The 5893-nt window shown below is 44.5% G+C and overlaps 1 pseudogene; it reads left to right on the top strand.

Annotated features, from left to right (window-relative positions):
* The first annotated feature begins 709 nt into the window (after positions 1–709).
* On the top strand, positions 710–1807 carry LOC143438325 (glyceraldehyde-3-phosphate dehydrogenase pseudogene; annotated as a pseudogene).
* The last annotated feature ends 4086 nt before the right edge of the window (positions 1808–5893 follow it).

The raw sequence follows: 5893 nt of genomic DNA, 5'->3' as shown, positions 1-5893 counted from the left end.
TATGTGTATGTATGTCTGTGTGTGATGATGTGTGTATGTGTGTGTGAGTCTATGTATGTGTGAAAGTCTGTGTGTGTCTGTGTCTTTCTGTGCAAATATCTATGTATCTCTCCCTGTCTCTGTCTGTCTCTCTCTCTCTCTCTCTCTCTGTGACCATGTGTCTGTGTGAGTCTGTGTGTATGTGTGTATATGTGTGAGTCCATGTGTGTCTGTGTATCTGTGTGTGTCTGTGTATCTGTGTGTGTGTGTGTGTGTGTGTGTGTGTGTGTGAGAGAGAGAGAGAGAGAGAGAGAGAGAGAGAGAGAGAGAGAGAGAGCCTGAAGGCCTGTGAACTAGAAGTATTTACATCTGAGAGTAGGAAGAGGTGCGTGGTCATTCTCAGACAGCGCAGTTTCACGATTCTCCACCTTATAGCTTTGGATAATGCTCACACGCTTCTGCCTAGGAGCATCTTCTTTCCCTGGTTTGTGCATTTATGTGTTCATTTCTTCTGCAAATACCCTCAGAGACACACCCTCAAAACAATGCTTTACCAGCTTTCTGGGCATGGCATAGTCCAGTCAGATTGGTGTATAAAATTAGCCCCAAACTTTCCTTCCCTAAGATGAGGGTTGGCAGTATTATACCTCCATTGCTGAAGGATGCCTTGCTGTTCCCATGTGGTCCCCTCAACTCAGACACCCTAATGTTGCTGAAGATACGTGCAAAGATGTCCTTTTCAAAATGCCAAATTTTGGCTCTCTGCTCCTTCCTGTTCCAGAGACAGTCCCATCTTCTCTTGCAGTGCCAGCCGCATCCCTTAGACAAGACAGTGAAGGTTGGAGTGAATGGATTTGGCCATATTGGGCTCCTGGTTACCAGGTTGCCAGCTCAACTGGCAAAGTGAAGATTGTTGGTCTCAATGACTCCTTTGTTGACCTCAACTACATGGTCTACATGATCCAGTATGACTCCACCCATGGCAAATTCAATGGCACAGTCAAGGATGAGAATGGGAAGCTTGTCATCAATGGGAAGCCCATCGCCATCTTCCAGGAGCAAGATTCTGCTCACATCAAATGGGGTGATGCTGGTGCTGAGTATGTCATGGAGTCCACTGGCATCTTCACCACCAAGGAGAAGGCCAGGGCCCACTTGAAGGGTGGGGTCAAAGGGTTATCATCTCTGCCCCTTCTGTCGATGCCCCCATGTTTGTGATGGGTGTGAACCACAAGAAGTATGACAATTTGATCAAGATTGTCAGCAATGCTTCCTGTACCATCAACTGCTTAGCCCATCTGGCCAAAGTCATCCATAATAACTTTGGCATCATGGAAAGACTCACGACCACACTCTGTGTCATTACTGCCATGTAAAAGACTATGGATGGACCCTCTGGAAAGCTGTGGCATGATGATCATGGGCTGCCCAAATCATCATCCCTGCATCCACTGATGCTATCAAAGCTGTGGGTAAGGTCATCCCAGAGCTGAATGGGATGCTCACTGGCGTGGCCTTCAGTGTTCCTACCCCCAATGCATCCACTGAGGAGCTGACATGCCACCTGGAGAAACCAGCCAAGGATGACAGCACCAAGAAGGTGGTGAAGCAGGCATCTGAAGGCCCACTAAAGGGCATTCTGGGCCACACTGAGGATCAGGTTGTCTCCTGCAACTTCAACAACAACTCCCACTCTTCCACCTTTGATGCTGGGGCTGGCATTGCCCTCAATGACAACTTTGTAAAGATTATTTCCTGGTAAGACAATGAATACGGCTATGGCAACGGGGTGGTGGACCTCATGGCCTACATTGCCTCCAAGGAGTAAGAAACCACCCACCCCAGCAAGGACACTGAGAGCAAGAGAGAGTCCTTTGGTTGCTGAGGAGTGTTTGTCCCAACTCTGCCCCCAACACTGAGCATTTCCCTCATAGTTTTCCTCCCAGATCCCCATAACAACAGGAGGGGCCTAGGGAGCCCTACTATATTGAATACAGTCAATAGAGTTCACTGCACCCCCCCCAATTAAAAATAAAATATCAAATTTCAGAAATCTGAACAAGGCTATTGCCATAGCGATGCCTACCTATGCCTAGGCCTGATTTTGTCACAGTTAGTCCCACTGTGGCTAAAATTATGGTATGTTTGCAAAGACACTCTGGGCAGTTAAGTATTTGAAGAATGATGCTTTTCAAGATGTGAAAGCTAAAGATTTGAGGAATGAAACATTTCCTGAAACAAAGAGTTACATGCTGAGTGAATTCACCTTTCAGAATGATGGTCTGGCTAGCAAGCCCTACTCTACACTGCCCAGCACATGGGGAAGCAGACATGAACACAGGACTAGGCACATGGGACCAGAGCCACAGAACCATATTCTTCAGTGCCAAGCTGTCTCTACTACATAAAAAGAAAAACAGTAAGATCCTAAATCCAAGAATCACACTGGGAAAATATCAACCAACACAAAAGACTAGGAACTCTCAATGCAGAATGAGTAAAACCCCCTTAGACCCCAGACTGAAGAACAGGAGTTTATTTAAAAATGCTAAACATAGCAAGCCAAATGCAGGTTCATGAGCAGAGCCCGTAAGAAAATAGAGAGGGATGGAGAGGCTAGAGACAGGGTAAATGTCAGAGGTTAGAGACAGGGTTTCCTTAGCAGCGTGGTGAGAGAGTTGCTTGCTCAGGGGCGGATGGATGGTATGGAAAACAGGGATTCACTGCTAAGAGAGGGAGAACCTTCCACAGAGTGAACAGAGGAGCAGTTGGAGAAAGTGAGAATCCATAAATCCTGGGGATTGGGCCTATCTATCTGTGCACACTTGTAGATTAAAATGTGAAGCTGAGAGCTGATCCGATCGTGTACCAGTTCTTCAAAAGCGGTCAGGGGCTTTGCTGAGATGATTCTGGAGGAGTCTTACCCAGGCAGCTCTCTCTTTCAAGCTGCACACTTTCCCATGAAGGTCAGAAGCCTCCGACATTCAAGCTCTGAACCCAGTCCACCCTCTCCTTCCAATCTCCGGGGAGTGCATTGTCCAAGCTTCTCCAGGATTCCTCTGGTGACTTAGTCACAGCTCATAGGGTGAGTGATTACCCCAGTGGCCTCACTACTTCAATCTTATAGAAAATGGAGAAGCAAGTCAGAAAATCATCTAAAATGTGGGATGCTGCAGAGCAAAAGGTCTTGCTCATGGTTTAGGCATCATAAGCTCTTGCCAGCTGGTTGGTAAGGAAGGATACTGGGGATGGATACTTTGAGTCATGAAGACATCTTTTATAGAGACATCCTGCTGATGGCATTGTACATCAAGTAGGAACTTAGCGGCATTAAAAGTTAATAGAAAAGTATATGAATAATGCATCTGTGGCGGTGTGCAAAGCAACCATACACTAAACCCCAGGTGAGAGAATGCATTGCTGAGAGGGTACTACAGGCTATGCTACTTTAGTCTTCTCACGGAGAACAAAACTGAGAGACAACATATCTAACTTGGGCCAAGTGAAGGACTCTGAGTTGTCCTGATGCTTTTGCTGAGAAAGCACTGTGCGAGGGGGCTGCTTTTACTGCTTTGTCCTCAGGATGTGGATGTGACTCTAAGCCTTGGACCAACCCAGCTTCCCTGGAGGATTCTCACAGAGGATCAAATGGGTTTAGGGATCAAGAATAATGTAGTGTTTACCCAGCCTCCGCCACCACCCTGCCCTCATTTTCCCCACCAAGCTTGCTTTAGATAGTCAAAGAGAAAGTTTGTACCCCATCCATCTCTGCACTCCCAAAGGTCTGGTTATTTCCAAAGAGTTGGTAGTTTCCTGGGTTTTCCTTCTCGTCCTATAAATATCTCATGACTTGGTTATCAAAAAATAATAAAATGAAAAACCAAGCAAAAATAGAAAACATCAGCTATAAAATAGACTCTTTAAGGTACATACATACACACACACACACACACACACACACACGCACGCACGCGCACACACACACACAGTCAAACACACAGCTGACACACTCATGGCTTAATTTTTATATATATGTTATATATATGTTGGTTTCACAAGAGAAACAAAAATAGAAAAAGATCATTTCCTGGCAAGGACAAGCCTGATAACACAGGTGATGGAGCAAACATATCCAGTCTGCTTCCCTTCTTGGCTTCTTTGATGTAGCTTATTTTAACCCTAAAGGGTTTTCATGGTAATGAAATCTGTACTCACAAATCAAGCCTTCCTAAGTAGAGCTACCTCGGGACTCTTCTGTGTCGTGTAGCTGTGTGTGTAGCCACGACCTGTTTCTGAGTGTGTGTGACCACATGTGTTGGGAGGAAGGAATGTTAGCATCAGCATACTTTCAAAGCTGATCCCGAAGGATAAAATAAGATATGGCTCTAATTTAATGAGACACTAAAATCTTCTGACCGCCCTATCTAACCAGCGTTCTCGGGCTAATTCCCTGGTATAAAGAGCTAGGGTAACAACTTTATTTAGTGCTTTGATTTTTTTTTTCCTCCTGGATTGCTGGTAGAAAGTCAAAGATGCTGATTTACAAACAGAGGTTTCTTTAGGACTATTTTTAGAACAATGCTGTACCAGGTTTATGGGAGGAGGGCTGGAGCCACTTCTGAGCAGAGCAGCATTTCACTGCATAATAACCAAGTACTAATTGCTCTTTGTCATCACTTTTTATGCAAATTGCCCTGCAGCATTTGCCCAATATGCATTCTACATTTTAACAAAGAAAGTGGAGTCTCGATGAACAAGAATCCTATACCCAAGCAAAAATTAAAAAAAAAAAAAAAACAGCTATAAAATAGACTGCCTAAGCTATGTACAGTCTACGATAGACATTGTTCTCTGTCACCATTCTCATTATTCGATCCGATTGACCAATGGGAATCCTTTGAACCCCAAATAATGGTTTATGTGTTAAATCCTTTGAACCCCAAATGATGGTTTATGTGTTAAGCAAACAAATAAAATGTGTGTACAAAATCTGCACATTTTGCTTCTCAGACAATATTGTTTTCCTTGCAGACTTGATACCAGGTTAAAATGTGGATTGCCGGGGAATCAAAGCATGCCAAAACTGTTTCAAAGGCTTCCACTATCTGAGCCTAAGTTCAGAGTTTGAAACACACCTTGAAAAGCATGCTCAGATTCTGTATATCATCACCGGCCACTATCAAATTGCCAGGGAGAGAAACGTGACTTAAACTTGGAGATCTTCAGAGGGAAACCAAACTTCAAACCCAGCCTTCGAGGTTATTATGACGATACATTTGTCAAGGTAAGAGGCTAGGACATATTTTATTTAACAGTCTGTTAGCTTGATCTATACCATCTAAATATTTAAACATAAGCTATGCGAGACTCCATTTGCACAATGCCCTGGGCCTCACTGAAGTTAAGTCTACTCCTTGGAAGCATGCCCCACTCTTGACTCACAAGTGTCAATGGGACATTTCTTCTGAAAATGACATAAAATCAAAAGACCAGCGGGAAAACAGAAACATGTAGCATGTGGTAGTTTTTGAGCTGGGTTCTGTTCATAAAAGCAGCAAAGACTCATGCCCAGATGCTCAGCAGTGGACCATTGCAGTGTAGAAATGGCCTTTCCAGGGTGCTGTTTCCAAAGACAGATAAATTCTGAAATGACAATTACCATGACTGTATAGTCCCAGACTTCAAAGCCATTTACAGCTTTAAAGTAGCTGTCCAGGCCCCTTCTTCAAGGTTGGATGTGAAAGGTGTTCTCTACCTGCTCTTGTGAGCACACGTCCCACTCTAGAACAGCATTTGCCTTGAGTTGTTGGATCAGTGTGGGCTGAGAGATTGACACTCCTGGTCCCAGACTCCCTCCATTAGGCAGCCTGATTAGGAGATGAAATAGTAGCAGCCATGAGCTTCTGGGCCCAGG

The sequence above is a fragment of the Arvicanthis niloticus genome, chromosome 25 (assembly GCF_011762505.2).
Source record: "Arvicanthis niloticus isolate mArvNil1 chromosome 25, mArvNil1.pat.X, whole genome shotgun sequence".
Classification (NCBI taxonomy): domain Eukaryota; kingdom Metazoa; phylum Chordata; class Mammalia; order Rodentia; family Muridae; genus Arvicanthis; species Arvicanthis niloticus.
Note: the sequence above shows the minus strand (reverse complement) of the source record. Positions and strands in the feature narration are given on the sequence as shown.